Source organism: Meriones unguiculatus, chromosome 18 (assembly GCF_030254825.1).
Source record: "Meriones unguiculatus strain TT.TT164.6M chromosome 18, Bangor_MerUng_6.1, whole genome shotgun sequence".
Taxonomy (NCBI): Eukaryota; Metazoa; Chordata; class Mammalia; order Rodentia; family Muridae; genus Meriones; species Meriones unguiculatus.
Window position 1 is genome coordinate 43,521,315 of NC_083365.1, and position 22,267 is coordinate 43,543,581.

The window sequence follows — 22,267 nt, forward strand, 5'->3', positions numbered from 1 at the left end:
ACTGGAGGGAACAGAAACTCCAAAAGGAGACCAACAGAATCATAAAAACTGAGCCCTGGAAGCCCTGAAGAGAATGATAGCCCAACCAAGGACGATACATGGAGAGGACCTAAAACCTCAGATGTAGCCCATAGACTTAGTCTCCAAGTGGGTTCCCTAGTAAGGAGAACAGGGACTTTCTCTGGCATAAACTCCGTGGCAGGCTCTTTGATCACCTCCCCCTGGGGGTGCAGCCTTGCCATGCCACAGAGGTAGACAAAGCAACCAGTCTTTATATGTGTGACTGTATTCTTCTTAAACTGTTAGACAAAATAACTATTTTTCCTTAAATTTTTTACTGTTAGACATTTGAGCATAACAGTGAAAAAAATGATAAATATGTAACAGATAATGAACTTCAATGTTCTTTATGAAATTAAGTATCTCTGAATATGTTATAGATTCAAATGAAAAATGAAAATTATTGAAAATGTAAACTTGGATATTTGTTCTTCATTAAAAAAAAAAACATGACACTTTGTGATATTTTTAGAATTTGTACATCAAACAGACACCGGTAAAGAAATTAGCCTCAAATAATTTTCCAAAACCAGCTGAAAGTATGAGTTTAACTCATGACATTTTGGGACCTCAATGAAAGTTACTTAGTTCCATGAGGTTCAACACACATTGTATAATCTTCAGGGTCCCTTGGGGCATTTTGAAAACATACTTAGAAGCAGATTCCATCTCTAGAGGATCTGGAGCTTAACTCATAGAAGATTTTGATGCAGAATTGTGATTTAAATCCCCTGATCTTGCATCTTGAAGTAGAATCACTTAAATATCTTGCTTTATGAAGTCTGTTATTTCACCCATTTAAAATCACCTTTAAATTCTGTATTTACATATTTTATTCTCTGAAAGAAGAAAATAATATTGTTTGAATAGAATCTTAGCTTATGAAATTTTAAAAGACTGTTGATGTTATTTAATGTCTACAGCTATCTTAGAGACTTTTTTCAGGTTCTCAATACAGCTATATAAAAAAGTGACACAACAGCAGTAAGACAATGTAAATCCTTGTTCAGCTGACACAGAGTTATAGTGGTTCTCAACATTCCTTATGCTGTGACCCTTTAATACAGTCCCTCAATTTCTGTGACCAGCAAATATAAAATTTTGCTGCTACTTCAAATTGTAATTTCACTGCTGTTGTGAATTGTGATATGAATATCTGATATGTAGGATATCTGATATATGACACCTATGAAAGGATAATTTGAACCCCAAAAAGTTCATTACGCAGAGTTTGAGGATGAGTTATAAGAAGAAAATAACATGACAGAAAGTATGAAGAACAGTTGCCACAGCGAATATTAATTCCATGTTGACTATGCCATCATAAAATGAACAGCATATAGTTATTTGATGGCAGAATTAATGGGACATTATTATTTCCAGGCACAGACACTGTCATTATGAGTACCCACCAAAATCATCATTTCTGGTGAGAAAACAGTATTTAAGAAATTTAAGTTCATAAGAAACCTTTGGTAACAGCAAACGATCATGGACTAGATTCAATTCTAATTCATTTCAAAGTTGTCTGGTGACGCCACTCTGTTTTGATCACTACTGTTATCTCTGTCTGTTATCTACATTCCTTTCCTATAGTAAAAGTTCAACAAATAATAAATTTTAGGGGAAAAAAATGGAGATACAGATAAGCATTATGTATGAGACAGAGCCTGACATGTAATTTCCATCAAGTATTGCCCCTAGAGTTGTAAAACTTTAACTTGAGTAGCCTTGTAAAAATCCCAAGAAATGTTCAGACACGAGTAGGGTGGGTGCACACGAGGCATCCCAGAATAAGTTCTGTAGTCATATCAACTTCATAGACATATATCTTGTGAAAAAAAGAAAGAAAGAAAAAAGAAAAGAAAAGAATAAAGCAACTGGCCTGCCATTCCAGAACTAGCACTGCATTCTCTTTCAATAGACTATTAACCTGAAGTCCCTCACATATTTAAAGTTTATGGTTTCTTCTGACCTACTTTCTCTCTCCATTGTTTGTTTGTATGTGTGTGTGAGAGAGAGAAGAGAAAAACAGAGACAGAGATGGAGGGAGAGAAGGAGGGATAGAGAAAGACAGACAGAGAGAGAGAGAGAGAGAGAGAGAGAGAGAGAGAGAGATTGCACACTAGAGATCAGTGTCTGGGGTCTACCTCAATCGTTCTTCACTCATTTATTGGAGACAGTTCTGACCTCCCAATGATTCTAGAGCTCACCAACTCATCCTGACCTGCAAGGCAGAGAGCTCCTAGGTTCACAACACCTTATCAGCACCAGGGTTCTAGGTATGCACCACTGTCCAATTTTCATGTAGGTGCTAGGGATTAAACTCGGGTTCTTGTACTTGCCCGGAATGCACTTTGCCCTCATTCCTTTAAGAACTCCAAAGAAGGAAATAATGTCAGAAAAGCTACATTTCATGAAACACAAAAGAAAACTACAGCTCGGTTAAATGTCCTTTCTTGAATCACTAGACACACACACAAAAAGAATGAAAGTTAAATTTCTTTTCTTAATAAGGAGGGATGAATTTAAAGATATAATAATTTGAGAGTAGTGGGTAGGCTACACTGAAAACATTTAACAGCTTGTGCTGAACTGAAATATGTGAGTATCCTGAGATCTTGGCCATCCTGCTCTCATGAAATAGCTTATATGAATGTGAGCTGTGGACTGTTCCTGCTGCGTGGAGCCTCTGGAGTTTTCACGCTCACCACTAAACCTTTTACTACAGAATGGCACCCTAGTCCTTTACTCTATCAGCTCCTTGCATTTCAATACTAAAAGCACATGAATGTCAGTGAGGTTGTGTCATGAATGGATCCATTTTATCATAGTAAGCTAGAACTAAGGAGTTATATGGTAACATTGTATCTCATCATTCTATGACTTAACAAAATAAGAACAAATTACTGTGAGAACACAACTTGCATTCTTCCCCATTCATACCACTATTTATGTGAGTATAACCTGGCTAGTATTCTACCCTGTTCTAGAATGCTCTAGCCAAAGTTCAATGCCATAAACTACCATGAGAGTCCTCAGCATGACACATCAATTTATAGCTGCCTAATAGAATAAAGAGTCTTTACATTGCATGGGAACTAGGCGCAGATACTCTGGGATAATAACAGCTAAGAGACTTGCCTTGAATAGAAGTTTCACGAGGATGCAATAGATGACAAAAAATATTTTGAGACTTTTATGAGAAAAGAACTCTTTGGTGGTCATTTTATGATAAATATTTTTCTGCTATGGCCTAAAATAACTTTAAAAATCTAACTTTTCAACAAATGTGGGATATAGCAGTTTCAATTCTACATACTCAAAGAGTAACATATACTTCATGCTGAGAACATAGTACAACCCAAATTTCACTTTTACAGCTGTATCAAACATCTGATTCAAAAACTGAAGCTTATGAAAGTATAACTGAGTTTTATATTTGTGGATGCTCCATGTAAAACCATTCTAAAAATCCCTAACCCTGGAACCAAGATTCATGCAAAAGATTCTGGGAACTCTAAGCAAGAATTGACAAACTAAATATATGAAATGGAAAGGTCAAAACTCCTATAAATTTTACCATATAGCTCAGGAATACGAACCCCAAAGAAAGAAAAACATAGCCCTAGGGGTGTGTAGCTGTTAGTAAATTAAAGCCAAAAGGCACATTTTTAAAACAAGAAACCACAATCTTTTCACCTTTTTTTATGGTTCCAAATTTCAAGCACAAGTCATTGTGGAGAGTGAGTTTTCTTGCATAAATATTTAGAAATTTTTTCAGACTAGCAAAAAGTGTATTGAACCACTACTACCTATCAAAGAGATACACAAAGAATATGTCTGCCTTCATACAGAGACAAATTTTAGAATCATGAGGCAAGCTAGGTAATGAACTTAAATAAACATTAAAATGTGTGACAAGCACCTGGGTAGGTTCATACATGAAATTCTGGAGGGGAAATGATAAATGAGGAAATTATTGATGTGATGATAAAAAATAAGATCAAAGTATCAGAAAGCAGCACAATAGTTCAGTAAATGGAAAGAAGGTGTCTTGAGGTAATCCTCTTCAACGCACTTGATGCCTTTTAACTTGAAACTAACATACTGGAGGTATAAAAAAATCTGAGTACCTATGTATACTACTCCTGTCTTTTTACAGACCTACTTTAGGCAAGTCCTGAATGCGTGTATAGGTTACACAGAAAGCCTTCTTTAAAATGATCAAGGATCCATTATCAAACACTCTATTTTACCTGAAAAGATATTTTATTAGTTACATAGTATTTGCAGGGAATTGAAAAAAAAAATACGGATTTTTATGTAAATGAAAGAAAAAAAAACTGCCCTCAGAAATGTAAACTTGATTCTACATTACATCATCACTATTGGCACATTTGTAGTGGTTTCCATTTGTCAAGGTAAAGGACAAAAACATGAGATATGATCAGTATAGACAAACACAAAATTAGATTCTCCAGAAAAAATGAAAGGAAGGCTTTGATGTGCCATGTGGAGCATGTGACAGCTCTTCATCTACAATTGCTCTTTTAAAAACAAGAAGAAAATTTTGTCTAATTTTACACACACCATGAGGTGGGGCATGAGGGCAGAGGCTGTGGGAGAATCTGATATTGAAAGCCTATCACTTTAATCTCTTCATATTCACTGAGATTTCTCCAAGTGCACCAAAAGTTAAGACTGGAGTCAGAAAGCCTAGGAAGGAACTAAGTGAGGAATGATTCTTTTGCGGGTCACAAAGAATGCAGTTCCTGTTGGATGCAGCTTGCTCCTCTGGCTGCTTCCCCGACATATGAATACTTCTGAGAACTAGCAAGATAGATCTGCAGTTTGGGAAGTCAGAAGAGGCTTCAGAGGCATATCAAGTGAGGGTTGGGGATTCCCATCAAGCCTCTGGCCACATCCAGGGCTTCCCTTTTAATAAGTTAATATAAACATCAAACTAAGTGCCGAATCAATGAATTCACCTACTTAATTTTGTACTTAATTAGTAGAAGCGAGTCTGAAATTAAGTGCGTACCCTGCGGAATAGCCGCACATTCACAATCACACAAAAACACAACTGTGAAATGGACAAAGACTTAGCCAGACATAGACAGATGAGGAAATGAATATATTTGATAAGCATGATAGAAAGGGGAACACAGGAAAGGCCAGGAGATGTAAAGAAAAGAAATAAGCCATCTGGAATTTATGAAAAAGCAAGCAAGGAAAATGCATTTTCATTCTCCGCGGCAAAAGATAGACCCATTATCTGCAAATAGGTCTATGAAATGTCTCTGACTCTGAGAGAGCTGAAGGGAATACTGGAGAGCAATACTCTGAATCAAATTCCTCATTTTACAGAAACAAAAAGGCTCAAAAAAGACCGGCAACTTGCTTAGAGTCTTGTGGGCAGCCAGTAGCAGCATTTCTAAGCTCCATTTGACAACAGCATTCAGCAGCAGGAAATGGCTGTCATAGCCAGGCTACTAGAGAAGCCGGGGAGAAATAAGCCCACATTTCCTGTTTTACTCACAACTACCTGCTCAACATTTTCACCAAGGAACAGAGCGCTAGACATGGCAGCTGCTTGTCATAGGCTTCTGGCATTTATTTTGCCAAGTAATAACATTTGGTGGAAAATTTAAAGTCTATATGCTATTTACTGTCAAAAATTACTCAGAAGAATGGAGAAAAGGCCAATTTTTTTTTAAATCTGTTCAGTATCATGGAAAAGAGAAGACATGTGAGTCTTGTCTTCTACTTGTTACTGCAAATCTGTCCTCTTTGAGGGTGAGTTTCAACACAAACAGCTCTGCTAAATTAGAATAATACACAGACTGAGGCAGAACTTCAAAAACATTGGGACTTACAGCTCCATCTTTGTCTGAGAACACCAAGGAAAGAGCAGTTGAAGGAAGAATCAGCTTGCATGTGTGAGCAGTTATTTTCGTAAACTCGGCCATCATTTCAGAACAATAAAACACATTGACTTCTAAAGAACACAACATACCAGACCTAGCAAAGCAACATTTTTTTTGATTAGTAAGCTCCAGATGCTTGCCAGGTCAATAGTCACAAAATATTACAGTGTTGATGCTGCTGCTATTTGAATTTCTGATCTTGCACAGCTCCGCTATAGAAAGGGCCTAAGTAGACTTCGCCAGACAGTTCTTTAGAGTTCAGAGATGACACACCACTATTTGTTTACCCCTCCAGAAAGAAAGTTGGAAGGGTCTAATTAGATTCTCTTAGAAAAATTAAAGAAAATCCAATAAGACCTCAAACAATTTTTACATTTTAAATTTAATTTTATTTTTTAGATTTATTTATTTTAGTTCCATATATGAATGTTATGACAGAATACATATTATGTGCACGTTTGTGTACGTGGTTCTTTCAGAGGATCAAAGAGGGCATCAGACCTCCTGAAACTGGAGTTATAGGTGGTTGGGAGTCACCACAGAGGTGCTGGGAAACGAACTGGGTCTTCTATAAGGGCAGTCAGTGCTCTTAAGCACTGAGACAACTCTATAACCCCTTTGAAGGCTTTTGAACTCAGTAGTTAGAAGCAGACAGATTTTGTTTGTATATTGTGAAGCAGATAAGGCATATACATCATATAAACATATATTATGTAAGAAATTATACTCATATATTATATATGAAGGCATGATAGCGAGAACCAAGAAATTAGGTCCAATGACTGGCCTCAGAAAGCCTGCACATTACATGAAGAATAACAAACAATAAGGCTGCAGAAGCACATCACACACAGACCAGGACACAGGCATTGCAGCACAGCCAAGAATACTTACTCGACTGTTTGAGGCAAGAAGAAGTCAGATACAAAGGTTTTTGGAAGAAAGCCAGGTTACAGGGTCTGGAATCTATTTCACAAGTGAGGGTTAGCTAGTAGGAGCACAGCACAAAAGCAGTGCTTGGGGAAGATAAATAACTGGGAGGAGAAGGGCAAATCATGGGGTGATTATAGTTATCTGGGCCTGATAAGTGCTAAATGCTCGAATAAGGATAGGAAAGGGGCATATTCTACAGACAACAGAAAGCAAGATTCAACTCTGGCTTTCCTGCCTGAAGGGATAGGAAGCAATGTTTCACATAGCATAAAATGGTGAGCAGCCGCAGTAAAGCCTCTCCCATCTGTTTTTTAAAACCTTTAGAATTGGGGATCAAAAGCCAAACTGATATTAAAGTCCCTTTATATCTTTTGCACAGGGGATTTTTGGGTCAGATACATAGTAAGGAATGAGAATAATTCCATAGTGTCACACCATGACCTAAATCCACAGCCTGTGGCCTCAATGTGCAGTCTTTTCTCTTGAATTTTGAATACCAGAAGAAGATGAAATGGCATGTGTCTTCAGAAGACATGGGGAATTTAGGACACTGAGATAAAGGCATGGGGAACCAGGTTGTGTGTGTATGTAAGTGAGCAAGTGTTTGTGTTCTTAGATCCTGCAGACCTGCCATGCTGAGCCTGTCTTCCCTGCTGCTGCGGTGTCTGCATCTTAAGCAAAATAGAGAGTGATGCACTAGAGGAGTCTGGGCTGATTGAAAGCCTTGCTTCCATCTGGTTCAGCATCTAGCTAGTTGAGACTGGTGACTTCATTTAGGACTGTCTTTATAAAGACAATAACTGTGTTTTGTTCTTTCCTGCCTCTTTCAGGCACCATGCTAGTGGGAATGGGCTGCAATTTCTTAAGACCTCTGGAAGAAAGTATCTTATTCCTATGCACAAAGTGTGTGCACTGATCAACTGAGGAAAAAAAAAAGTACTTGAGACACGTTTGTGCAGCTAAGTTTGTGACTAGCAGTATCATCACGCTTCTTTTGAAGTGCTCAAAATATTTTATTAACTGTTGTAGAATTTCATTGGGCTATAGAGTTATCTCAATATTTAAAAGCACTTGTTGCTCTTGCAGAGGGCCTGGGTTCAATTTGCAGCATCTATATGGTTGCTCACCACAATCTGTCACTCTAGTTCTAAGGGATCTGACACCTTCTGATCTCTGCAGGTAAAATTTATCCACATGGTTCACACGCATATGCTCACACACTACACACACACGGAGGTAAAATATTCATGCACATAAGGCAAAATGAAATCATTAAATCTAAATTTAAAATGTCATGTATTTTGATCACATTCACCTTAACTCTTCACAGACCTCTCACTTCTCCAACCCTCCAACTTCATTTACTTTTTAATTTCATGAACTCTGTACTCCAGTTTGTGCTGCCCATATACTCCTGGGTATAGGGCCGTCCACTGGAGACTGGTAGACTGATACGTCCTCAAAGAAAACTTACTTAAAACAATCAACTTCCCATAGAGATTCAAAAGAGGGGCTCACCAAACACTTTCAATCTTAAGAAAGAGAGAAAGACTACCAACTACTAATTTATATCTGCATAGATATTGGAGGCCTAGTCATCAGGAACCACAAGAGTATGAGATTTTTATTTACTCTTACTAATGCAAGATACATAACAGAGTTTCTGTAAGACTCTTGGGTTTCACTTGTGGTCATCTTCAGTGATCAATGTGTTTAAATTAGTGCAGCAAAATCATTACTTCTGAATATCCAGAGCTTGGTTGTTGGAACAATTCTGGACAAACCAAATGCTACAACTCCCTGTAACAAAAAGTCAGAGAACATAATGACCTTAAAATAGAAGAATAAAAATAAAAAGCAATAAGGCCAAATAAAATCATTTCAGGTCTTTGGTATCTTGATTTAAGCTTGGAGAAATCAAATGACAATATATTTTTAAATTCTATTTTGCTAAATATGTATCTACATGTTCGTTGACATGTATGTGTACACTGTGTGGCTGACTCTTGTGCTCTGAGGCACAAGAGGATGTTGAATTCCCTAAGATTCGTGTTACAAAGGGTTGTGAGTTGTCATGTGGGGCCTGGGGATTGATTCCAGGTCCTCTGCAAGAGCACTCAGATCTCCTAACTTCTAAGGCATCTCCCCAGCTCCCAAGTTACAATATATTTAGTAAGTAATCCAATGCTGGGACAAAGCAACTAGAAAAAAAAATCAAGAGTTGACTGAATGCAAGCAGTAATTTGTTGACATTTATTGGCTCTGTGTTATGAGAAAGTGACTTGGTTTCCTTTTTCTCTCCTTTGAAAATTATGAGTTTATTTACCTATAGACTCTGTTTATAGAAGAGAAGTATTTAAAATGTACTTAGTAATCACTTAACGAGTATCATATATTACTGATTTTCTTTATAGCATTATTACTGCTGTCCTACAGGCACACTGAGATAAATCACTCATAACCCATTAACATCACAACTATAAGATGGGTGAATGAAATGATAATCTACTTTATTGTTCTACCCGAACAGGGAGAATCCACCTCATTCATTTTTTTTTTCTGTCTGAGAACCTTTTAAAGAAGCATACAGAGTTACCTTGATGACCAATTACAAGCACACCATTGCATCATAGTGTTCCCAGTATGCAATTCAACAATAGTAAGGCTACAAAATGTAGTAACTATTCTTCAGTCTTTGTAATTGGTGAGCAGCCCCTTGCTTTTAGAGGAACTTCAAAACAGACATTTGAAGGTAAGTAGTTTCCTCTTGTCAGCCAATGAAGAAGCCCAAGAAACTGTGATATGTTGAGTGTAATATCAAGCCTGGGTCCTGAAAGTGGAGAGATCAGGGAGAGGACGGGACACTGTTTCAAATCTATGTACTGGAAAATTACATCAAATCAAAGCTGACAGAAGCATGGCTGGTGCAGATGACCAGAAGTGTGGGTGTTTGGGAGTTAAAGGACATATCCAGTGAACTGTTGTTGACAGGAAAGATTCTTTTGTTTCTGTTATTTTTCTATTTATTTATTTATTTATTTCGTTTTCCAAATAAGCTTGCTTTCTTTTTTTTTTTTTTTTTTTCAAAAACAAGTATCAGAAGTATCTACTCCTGAGGATGAGAGAGACAATGCAAAGGAAACATCAGTGTGGATGCAATGGTTAAACAAAACCTGATGGGCAAGACAGACAGACCTCCATTTCTGAGGTGGATAGTAAATTTGAATACATACAATATACAGTACCGCACCACAAATAAGTCCCAGCAGCATAACTAACAACTCTAGCAAGTTACGCTATGAAGCAACAATGCACCACTCCCTCCTACACCACTGGATATAATGTGGGTATACATGATTTTCCTCTCTAGCAACAAAATTTGATTCTTAAAATATGGAAATAGTTATTCTTGTCTGTTATTAGCCCTAAATTTGAAGTAAGGAATGCCCTAGACATTCAGTTGCATTCCTTTCAAGCCCGCAATCATCTGTAAGTGGGTATATGAGTTGTGTTAGCCCTGTGAATGTAGACCTTGAGACGTTGTCTGTTAATGATGGAATAAATGCATGGATCTTTTAGCAAATGATTAAAAAAGTAGAAAGCAATGCCCCCAAAATGAGAATGATACATGGAAAAAAGGTTAAACCAAGAATCTGGGTCCCTTTTTAGTTGTGAACAGCTGGGTCAGACTAGGCCTGACTTTCACATCTTTTTAGGACTTTGCAGTCATTTTTGGTTTTGCTCTTCCTAGCTATGTTTTTTCCTTATTTTCAGACTAGCAAATTACTAATAAGACAGGTACAGTTTAACAGTGTCATAGAAAACACAAATATTTATGAGTCAAATCGTGAGTCCAAAATGAAAGCCATGTTGTTCCTATAAATTCTGCTTTTCAAACTACAAACCAATAGATGAAAATCTTGAATGTTATCTTAAATTTAGAAACCCAATTTTTAATGTTGTTTTCCTTTATCATTAAGAAACATTCACTTAGCCACTTTTTGCTGGTTTTCTTCTTTAGAGAAATGTCTAGTGATTATTTCACAATACTGTCTTAAGAAAACATCCTTTGGTAGAGACACACTGATCATGAATGCAGTCTCAGCACATGAGAAACAGAGGCAGGAAGATTACCTCACTGCCAGTTAGAATCCAGAATCATCTATGCAAAAAGTTTTAGGCCATCTAGCACTATATAATGAGACCCTGTCTACACATCGAAGAAGAAAGAGGGACATAAGAGGAGTAACCTTTAACAAATATTTAGAGGTATAGAAAGAAGTCTGATAAATGATTTTAATGTGTATTTTCGATTATATCCTCAACACTTGTACTGTAGTTATTCTCATATTATACTTGAGAAATTTGGGGTTAGAAAGGGTGAGGAGCTTGCTGAACTAATAATAAGAGGTTTGTCCAAATTTGACTGAGATTTATTTATGCCTTTATATTATGGACCCCTTAGAATCATATTGTGTTTTAATTAAGAGCAAGCGACTGCGATATACCGTAGTCAATGTATGGGAGCTGATAGTACAGATGGGGCTATATTCTGCAAGATATAGTTTCATTCTAAAGTCCTTACTATGCCAAACCAGGGGTGGGTGGAAGCAATAAGTGCCTGTGTATCTAATAACACAAAGGTCCCTGGTTGTTTATTTGGCAGAATCTACCCATCCTTTCTTTCAGGTGAGTATCTGGGGATATTTGCAGAAACATCAAGCACAATTCCAATGCCATTCTGGGGGGAAAACAAAAACAAAAAAAACATTGTGTAGGTGTCAGAATCCAATAGCTGCCTTAAACTCTACAGTGATTCTTAGAATCCTTAATATTTCTTCTCCATAAACACCTAGGGGACGTGCTATGCCTCATCCCTGGCTGGGCTGAAAGGGGCACAGGAGTCTTACAATAAACAGTAGCAGAGAGTGATGGGACTGAAGCCTTTAATACAGACAGAGCCTCTGTCCCTTCTTGGCTGCTGTGAAGAGCAGCAGAGCTGGACCCGAAGCGATGGCGCTGTGCCGGCAAAGCACTTTGGCGCATGCCAGGATTTGAAAGACTCTAATGAGACCCATTTCACAATTCACCGGCCACGTGCATTAAGCAGGCAAAGAATCCCTGCTAATATCCTCAAGATAGATCCTATGGTTTAGGTCTCCAACAGGAGCGAGTTCCCACAGCAGCTCACCTAGCAAGATCTTTCCTCACTTCTTGTCCCATGCCAGTGAGACCAGCTAAGTGAAAGGAAGCAGCTTTCTAGCTTAAAGTGACAGGAGGCATTTCTAACTGCAGATCTGTCTCGGGTGTACAGGAACCTTCTAGAAACTTGCAATGCATGCTAATCTCTGCACTGATTCAGAGAGGGGGCTGCTTCATAGTAAAGCCATTGTTCTTTCTAATTGTCAGAGACGGCTGCTCTGCACTTGCCTGGAGCGATCCAATTAACATATCACCACAACACTAACCATTATAATATGTTCTGTATCCTACCAACAAGGGAAAGCCCCAACCCTGTTTCCATCCACAGCTTCAGTCTAATTGGGTCTTTAATATGTAAACCGAAGGGGGAAAACAGTAACCTGGATAGGGGACTATATGCCTGAATTACTTTCTGCCACAAATGACCTCTTGGAGTGGGACACTTTTGTTGTTAATGAGCTATGAGTTGAGAGAAGTGATAACAAGAGAAAAGATAGAGGAAGGGAGGGAACAGAGAGAAGGCAATGGTTAGAATGAAGGCTCGCAGGCACTGATGGAGGAAGGGTAAGAGGGAAAGCCTGCTTGATGCTTTGGGGAATTGAAAACATGTAACTTCTGCTGGAAACCATTGCCATGGCAACGTTCAAACAATACAGAGAAAGCCTTCATAGCTCAGTTCTTGCCTTCCTGAACACCACTGTATTGAGGTTAACTCTTTTTGGGTGGCCTCTGACTTCCAGAGGCACCCCACTCATGTCCGGGAATGATATATTTGAAAGCTGGTTCTTGGTTAAGTGAGTCTCTCCAGAGATTAGCCAACGAAACAATTAACATTCTCTCTACTGCATTAAAACAGCCGGTCGAGATTATTCTATTTCCCCCCCCCCTTCTTCTCTCATTCCTTATCCCATCAACCCAAGATTGTGAAAAATCTATGCATCTGAGATCTGGCTGCAATCCAAAGAAAAATCTATCTGGAGAAAGACATCTTTACACTTCCAAAGGCTGTGTAGCTTTCTTAAAATCTCTGCCTTAATTATTGAACTCTCCACCATCATTACAAAGCCAACATTTAGGGAACACACAGCCTTTCTCATGAGAGTGAATTTCTGAATACCACAGTGTGTTCTTGTAGTAATGAACATAACCTACAAATGAACATCTGCGTTCATAATAGTATCTCTATTATAGTTTTAAATATCAATCAACTTGGCTTAGACTGGACTACATCTACAGAAATGTATGATGCTGATAATTATGAAACTACATTAACTGCCAGAAGAAAAATGATCTCTTACCATTTCAAATCTGTAAACCCCTTTTCCCTTCACCCCAATCCCATGTCCACTTGAGCAAGGATTTAAAAAAAATGATCTGGTGGCTAAACATTTTTTTTTCTTTTTTACATTTTTTTTTTTTACTACTTGTTCAAGATAGGTGAAATTAAACAGATGATGTGCTACTCTCAAGAAAACTGTTTGGTATCAGTAGTTTGTAGTCTGGTAATAAGAAAATACCGGGCTCAACACTGAGTTTTGCAAGTAACTCATACCTTGCATGTGCCTATCCTCAAACTCTCAGGCATTATCATGTTAGGTAGTAGTGAAGATGCAACTGCTTTGGATGTGCTGGCATAAAAATGTATTGGGATGATGAAAAGGAAGAGTACAGTATTCTAAACACTGTGAACATCAATATCAATGTACTTTTTTCTAATATGAAAACCATTACTAATCTTAACCTCTAGGTGCAAAGATGTCTAAAACTAGAAGAAAATATTTCAATGAAGCATTACCAAAATGTAAATATTCCAATATGGTCAAGAAATTCATCTAGAATGATTGAAGAATAAAATTCCATCATAGCTCAGTGCAATCTAATCCAGTACCATTGTCCTTTACCTGAATTTGTATATTTGGCTGTTTCTAGGGAGAGAAAGGAAAAGGCACTATTTCAAATCATGAGGCCAAAGCAATTGTTTTCAGTAAATTGCATATATTGTGAAAAACAGCTGCACTCTGATAGGAAGATCTTCAGACCTTTCACCCTGATTTCTCTTTGCAAGTGTTTGTATACAGGAGTTCCTCAGGCTTGAAATTCAGAACATTTGTGGTAGCCATTCTCGAGAGAAAGGCAAACCTCAACCAACTTTGAATCCTGTGCAGTGAACAACTTCATTTGAAGAAGTAATGCTGTCCGTGATTGATGCCTGCGAGGAACGTGCATGACAAAATCTGCAATAAGCATACTGACAGCTGTAAGTGAAAACATAACACACATATACACACACATCTGTATACCTGTGTTAAAATCAGAATTCTCAAAACGGCTACTTTCAATATTTCAAAAGGCCAAACAAGAATTTTAAGTGTACTCAGAAAATTGCACAGGTTAAGGCATCATTGCTACTCAATCTATCTGTATCAACTCATGGTAGAAATGTACAGATAGTGTATTTTAAGACGTGCTTATGGATATGTATACGGTTACTGTTATTAAAAGCAGAGAAAAACATAACAAATTTTATATATAATGCAGATTAGGGACAGATGACTAGAGGAAAAAGTGTGACAGTAATTATAATGACAAAACTATTGCTAAAATAGACTACATTAGAGGCCAGGCTGAAGGGTTGTGTTAGGTCTTATTACTTGTTTACAGATTCTGCCCAAATAAATTGCTATTATCTTGGTACAAGTTAGGAATAGTAAATGCCACAATTGAGTGGGGTTAGCCAAATAAGCAGATATATTACAAAGCTAGGGCAATGATAAACAAGATGTTCCTGAGAAGAAAAAAAGCACACCTTATGGGTCTAGGAGAGCTGGGTAAGAGTCCAGGAAGAGGCAAGTTGTTCTGAGATTTGACCTATGGAGCATATCCTTGACAGTGTCCCTTATGAAGTTCAAGTCAATGCTAGCCTTTGAGATCTCCAGAGGACTGAAACATTTAGAAGAGCAGGAAGACAACAGAAGCTATGGCTAGGTTGGTCAGATGGTACAGTCAGGAGAAGAGCATGGGTATTAGTCTACAAATGTACTCAAAGACCATAAAACAAATGTTGTGCAGCTTTACTTTTTAGAGTGATGCTTGTAGGAAATTGAAAAATGGACTATACTATAGGAAGATATTATTAAACAGGAATAATGCTGGAATCTAGACAGAAAATTTTGTGACAGAAGCTGAGTTTACAATTACTGCTTGGTTAGGAAGATGAAAAAGATATCATTATTGGACACTTTAAATATGTAAGTTACCAGAAGGGAAACAATTTCTTTCAGTTGTAGGAAGTTCATGAAGCCCTCATGAGAACCAAGGAAGTTTGGGAGCTATTGTTGATCATGGAATTTGATTTGGTCTCTTCACATGGTATGATGGTCAAGGAATTGAGTTGGATTTCTCTAAACAAAACAGGTAAATAGCCCTCAGAAATATAGAGGAAGTCCCACTTAGAGAAAAAGGAGGAGGATTAAGTGAAATGGATAAAGAAAGTAATCAATGAAAAAGTCCTCAAACCTCTGAAATATCTTCAGAAACTCAGAGGTTATCCTGGTATCTGATGCTACAGACTCAATATAATTAATTATCATTTATGGGCTTATCTTTTGTATAAGATACACACATTTATATGCCTAATTTGTATATAAGATGTTGTTTTATAAAGCCCAAAGTTATTAGCATTAATCTTATTATATATAGATAATATCATAAGCATTTTGAGAAGCTTTTTTTTTTCTCCATAGATCTCTTGAATGAATTAGCATGACTTTTCCTGTGTGTTTCTTAGAAGCAGTTACTTTCCTTTTGTCATTTTTTTTTTTTTCAAGACAAGTGTTTCTCTGTGTAGCCTTGGCTGTCTGAACTCCCTTTGTAGACCAGGCTGGCTTCAAACTCAAAAAGATCTGCCTGCCTCTGCTTCCCTGAGTGCTGACTCACAGGTGTGTGCCACCATACCTGGTTTGGTCACTTTCTTAAAGACACACTTGGATGTAACTGAGGAATGACAAAAAATATGCCAGGTATGTGACCAAAGTAGATGGAAAACTAGGACACCTGGTGACAGATGGAGGAAAACAATGTGTTCCAATCACGGTCAAAATATTCAGAATATCAGGTTGTATGATAGTGAACTGACAGGTTTGTTACCAAGACAACATGCTTGAATCTATTGATTGTGATCTTGGGCTTAGGTGATTATAAGTGCCACCTGTTTCTAGCCTCACCTTCCAATTTCTAAATCATCTTCCACAATTACCCTCTTTTTGTTTCTGTTCCTTAAGTGAGAGTTCAAGTGAAAAGTGTTATATTCGGAACATATTGTCTGGTACTCATTACATGGCTCTCAAATGATGTTTGCCATTATTAAGTGACATCTAAAACTTCCAAAAATGTGTCTATTTAGATAACTTCAGGAAGCTGTCATAAGCTTGTAACAAATTTGAAATAAAAGCATATCTATATCACATGAGTGTTCTTTAAAACCATTTATTAACTTCATTATAATTTTACTAATATTGTAAAAATATTAAAAATAATAATATGAACTTTGATAGGAAAGTTGGCAAAATTTTTCCACCTTTTCAATTTAAGCAGATATGAGACAAAACACTCAATCATATGTTAAATGCAGAAAAATAACTGGATTTCATAGAAAAGACAATGAACTATTAGAGTCCTCTCTGAGTGCTGTCCAAGTATCGGGTATCGTATATCTTAGCTTTCCTGAAATAACTATAAAGATAAGGGAAAGGATGTCTAGTTTTATAGTGTAGGAAACTGAGGTTTATTAGTTCTAACTGGCAACCCAGAGCCAAATAACTAGCAGGTGCTGAAACAAACTTGGAATACAGTATTTTTCTATTCTAAAGTCATAAGTCCCTGGAAAATCCTTTACTTTTCTTCTTTACCTGCCAGGGTAATATGCTGTGATGCTCCCATTTACTTCTTTGTCACTGATTTCCTGCCATCAGACATTATATGCTCTTAATTCCCAGGAATCCTGAACTCCTAGGAAGTTACCTAGGAACTCAGTATCAGGGTACTAGTGCTTGAAGCAACATTATTTAAAAATTTCTTTGAAGAGAAGAGACTATAAGGTCAAGGGAGCTAATATAAGACATGCCAAATATCACAGTCCATTCCTGGCAACAAAGAAAATAAGAAAATGTAGTAGATCACATAACATTCAGACTTCAGTGTTTCTAAAAAAAAAAAACATTCTTCAGTCCCTCTGTCTGTGTGTCCAGTCAGAATATTCATGAAGATTTTTTATTAACCTTCTATAGATTCCTGAGAACCATCATCCCTGTGGTGTGTGTTTGTGCATGCCTCTCTCTCTCTCTCTCTCTCTCTCTCTCTCTCTCTCTCTCTCTCTGTGTGTGTGTGTGCGCGCATCCACAAGGGTGCCATGCATACAAGTATGTGCACGCATTTGAATTAATTACAGTAGGTGGTTAAATGAAGCCCAGTTAGTCATCAAAAGGCTGGTTTTTGGATGCAGGTATTCGTAGGTGCTTAGAATATGACAGAGAAAAACAGTCTATTTCCTCAGAGAGAGTGTTACTAGGATATTGTCTCAGCTTCAATAATCAATGATTATTGAATGAAATAATTTTGAATAAAATGAAGACACAGTAGCTTCTTGATACCTCCTTAGAGAGTCTTCTAAGATATTACTCACCAAGAAATTTTTGGTATCTATTATCACAGAAAATAAAGCTCTGTACAATACTGCCAAAATATACATGGACACTGTATTTTATTCATAATTCAAAAAGTATAATCACAATCTTTGATGGCTGATATTTCACTGAGATTCCTCCAAGTGTGTTTTAAAGTTGCATGAGTGGAGGGTATTTCTGTTGCTTCAATAAACAGCATGACCAATAGCAACCTGGGGAGGAATGGGTTTATTTTAGTTTATAGGTTATAGTCCACATTCCAGGGAAGTCAAGACATAAATCAAAGTGCTAACCTAGAAGAAAGAAAGGTAACAGACACCATGGAGGAATGTTGCTTCCTGGTTTGGTCCCTTTGGCTCAGCCTACTTTATTATACAACCCTTGACTAGGCCTTGTTCTAGAACGGAACCTTCCACAGTAGGCTGTGTTCTTTAATATCAACCAACAATCAAGGAAATGCCCCACCAACATAGCCACATGCCAATCTAATCACACAACTCCTCAACCGAGGGTCCGCAATCCCGGATGACTATGGTTTGTGTCAAGATGTTATAACCAAAACACACTGATATTTCAAATTTAGTTCTGTCTGTGTTACCCAAGTGAATTGTAATGAAACTCTTCCCCTCTACAAAGTCCTCCACAAACCACACATTACCTGAACATAGAACAGATATAATCAATTTAAATTGGAACTATTGAATGCTTACAGTACATAACATAAGGAGACCCGAGTCACTTATTCTTTTGGCAGCCAGTTTCATGTGATTATCTTACCTCTAATTTAAGGATAAGCACATAGGTTGAAGTAGGTTAAATGGTATGTATAATTCATGTGGCCCAGTGAAGCTAACTCTTTGAGTTCTCTTTTAACACAAGCATCCAAGTTCCTCCTGATTTGTCATTTTTAGAAAAAACACACACATACAATAGTAAATTTAAGCAAATGTTGAGCATTTCTGCATTAGATTTTCATTGATGCTAATGGGAAGTGAAAACCATGAATCTTAGGAGGGCTTTCCAAAACCTTTCAGATTTTAGATTTTTTTCAAAAGTTAGTAATCAAAACCTAATTAGGTATAAACCAAGCAGACAAGATTATTATACACAGTCTGCATATATGATGTAGATATCACCAGTAATGGTAACTGAAGAGTAAGATTCTTTTTTGTTACTGTTACAGGGAAGAAAGTTCTTAGGAAGTCTGCTGAAGAAAACAGTCAGAGAACAGAACTACTAAGATAGACAAGGAAATTTCAAAGCACTGTGAAGTCCCACTGCTTAGACCACAGGCAAATCTGTGTTTTTTTTCACATGCTAATATTAAGACTTATTGCACTTCTGCTACTTTGTCTTCTCGATATACTAATCGAGCCCTCTTCATTAACAAGTAAATACATTCATTGAAAGTTAGACCTGTTATAAAGCCCATGATTCCAGATCGTGGAACTTGGGGCCTTAATAGCAGTAAGGGAATGATGATCTTATTTAAATTATATATTTGATAAGATTTTTGTCTCTATGCATTCCAAACCAAGATGATAGCATATATAATTCAAGGACACTTAAAGTTCAAAATTACCTTATGCAACTTTAAGATTAAAAGCACACAATAAAGTAGAAGCAGTTAACATGTTCTTTCATTGTACCTAAATTATCATTTAATATTTATTGCTCAGATTTCTTTTCATAGGCATTATTTTATATATAAAATAATGTGTTTTAAACAATCTATTCTGGTAATACCTTGGAAGGAAAACTTACAAGGATTATAAACTCAGCATCACAGTCACTATGCTTTAGTGTAACCAGCAGACCCTTAACGTACTTGGTCAGGCTTCATTCATCCTTAGGAAGTGGATACACAAGATTGAAGTGGATACACAAGATTGACAGAGAGACAGACAGACAGACATCCAGAGATAGAACCTATTGTGATGAGGCTTTGCAACACATTACGTCTGATTAAAAAAAAATCTAATTTACCAACCTATTAGATGTTATTCCTAATCCACAAGCAAAAGAAAAAAAATGAGAAACAGAAAAATTGTAAATGTTGTCTACAGACTGTTGCAATTAGATTAGAGGAAAAAATAAATTTGATATGTCTTTAAAATGAGTGCAAAGCTGTAGCTTTCTGGGTCTGTGGTCCTTAGCAGACTGCTGTGTATACCAGTCTACCCACAAATACACTCAGTGGCCAACTTCAGTTGAAGCAGCTATTAGGTAGGAGTCCACCTCCACCATGGCCAGGATTTCTTTCCCAGTCCATGAACAACTGGTATAAATTGCAGAGCCAACTAATTCCCAAACCAAAGGAGTTGATCCTCAGGTTCAGCCTGAGCACCTTCACATAAAGCTGGCAAACTAAATCACTTCACAAGGAACAGCTTCAGATGCCTGATCAGTTCGAGGAGAGGGAGCTACATTCCAGCACAGATTTTAAACCAGACTCTTTTTCTTACCTTTCTTCCTCTTGGGAACATTTACCTGTTCGTGTAAGAAGGGAGGGGAATAGAAAAGCCATGACATTGTTGAAGAGGAAAAAATGCAATGTGTCCTCAAATGGGGATAGTGTTCACTATTGAGAAAAATTATATATATGTATATGTACATATATATGATTTGAATCAAACCTTGCAAGACAGGTTTTCCAGACAAAGTGAAGCTGAATTACAAAGTAAACATCATTTACTTGGATGTAAGTAACATTTTCTTGTCCTCTTACTTCTGTGTCAGTTGTACTAAGTTGCGGCTGATCAACTTTTATAACTTGAGTCATTGCATGACCAAGAGTGGCAAATTAACAGTGACCATGTAAAGCATAGCAAACACACACACATACATGGGCGGTGGAGAGAGAATAGCAAAATATATAGAAGCCTCCATAGAGCTCTGGAAGAAAGTAAGTTTGCATGTTTTCATTGATTGGTAAATTCCTGCAGCATCTGTGTGTCCCAACACAAAACATGTGCCTAGAAAAATAAATTAGGGAAGTGCTTGGCTGTAGGTACCTTAGTTAAGGAGTAATAAAAGGGATAAGAACAGATAATGGGAGCAAAAGAACAGACTCAGGTTCTGTTAGCAGGGTGTTTCAGGTTTATATTATCACTTCTTTGATATAAATCTAACTCCACAGTCTCTTAATGACTCTCTAGAGTCTACCACTCACAGCAATAAACACGCCCAGTGCTAACAGAGTACCCAGGAGGGCTGCCTTCCATCCCCTTTGGGATATTTCAGACTTGTGGATCTTCTGGGATTTTAAATATTTTAAAGCCAGAGTTTTGTGAGCCATGAGAAAGGAAGGAGATCAGACAAAAGGAGAGGAGACTCTCCTCTTCAGACGAGGAGAACACGGGAGAAGAGAGGAGAGGAGAGGAGAGGAGAGGAGAGGAGAGGAGAGGAGAGGAGAGGAGAGGAGAGGAGAGGAGAGGAGAGGAGAGGAGAGGAGAAGAGAGGAGAGGAGAGGAGAGGAGAGGAGAGGAGAGGAGAGGAGAGGAGAGGAGAGGAGAGGAGAGGAGAGGAGAGGAGAGGAGAGGAGGGGAGAGGAGAGGGCTCCTATGATCACTGGCAAAAGTTTACTTCAACTTCTCTAGACCACTGTGCCTTTCTCTCACCTCTGAATAAAAATGGCAGCTGTGATCATCCTGTTTGTGCCATACTCCTTCCTAATTTGGATTCAAAACTTGTCTGTTTCTCTGGATCTTGTGTGAGTCACCTGTCTTAGACTCTTGAACATTAACCAAACAATTATGGTTTCTCTCAGCCACAGTTTCCTCTTTGGTTTGCATGTAATGTCTGATCTGGTCCTAAAGTTGCGTGAGTTCATGATTCTAATAGAAGGCTCCAGAAAGGAGTATAGAAAGGTGTCAGGGGTGGGGGTGGGAACATCCTGTACAGCAGACAAGCTCCAAGACACTGACAGAAGTTGAGAGAGGAGGTGATCCTGCAGGCCCCAGCCTCTCCAATCACTTGCAACATTCTCTTTTATTTAATTGTTATTAACTTTTGTGTTGTTTTGTTTTCATTGCCTTCTTTCCTTCACTTCAAAGCAATGCAGGACCATGGTAAGCTTTGGTGCTCAATACATTAATCTTTCCTTTGGTCTTCCTTTCTAAGTTACCAAAGGATGCTAAATTTCTGCCTTTTTCTCAGCAGCTGTATCTTACATGTTTTTGGAGGGTTCCGGGTAAAGTCTATGCCAAACACCCAAGTCCTCTACAGTTTGTGTGCAGTTTCTCTGATACCTAAGGGCATCTGAAATTGCCAGGGTAGGGTGAATGGACGGACCTTCCTTGTTTCAGTCTCACCTCTGCACTGAAGACCCCTGGGATGCAAGGAGCACATTTGGATGAGGGAGTGCAGGAGACTGTGGGAAGTGCAGCAGGCTCTTGCTCTCCCACTTCCTCTGTCATGCCATTCCCTCATACCCACTAGCCAGAAGCCATTCTTCACCAG

The 22,267-nt window shown here is 37.8% G+C and overlaps 1 protein-coding gene across 10 annotated transcripts in view; it reads right to left on the reverse strand.

Annotated features, from left to right (window-relative positions):
* The window catches only part of Lrrc4c (leucine rich repeat containing 4C), a 1,367,614-nt gene that overhangs the window by 185,923 nt on the left and 1,159,424 nt on the right, over positions 1-22,267 (reverse strand). The gene's annotated exons all lie outside the window — the stretch shown is intronic.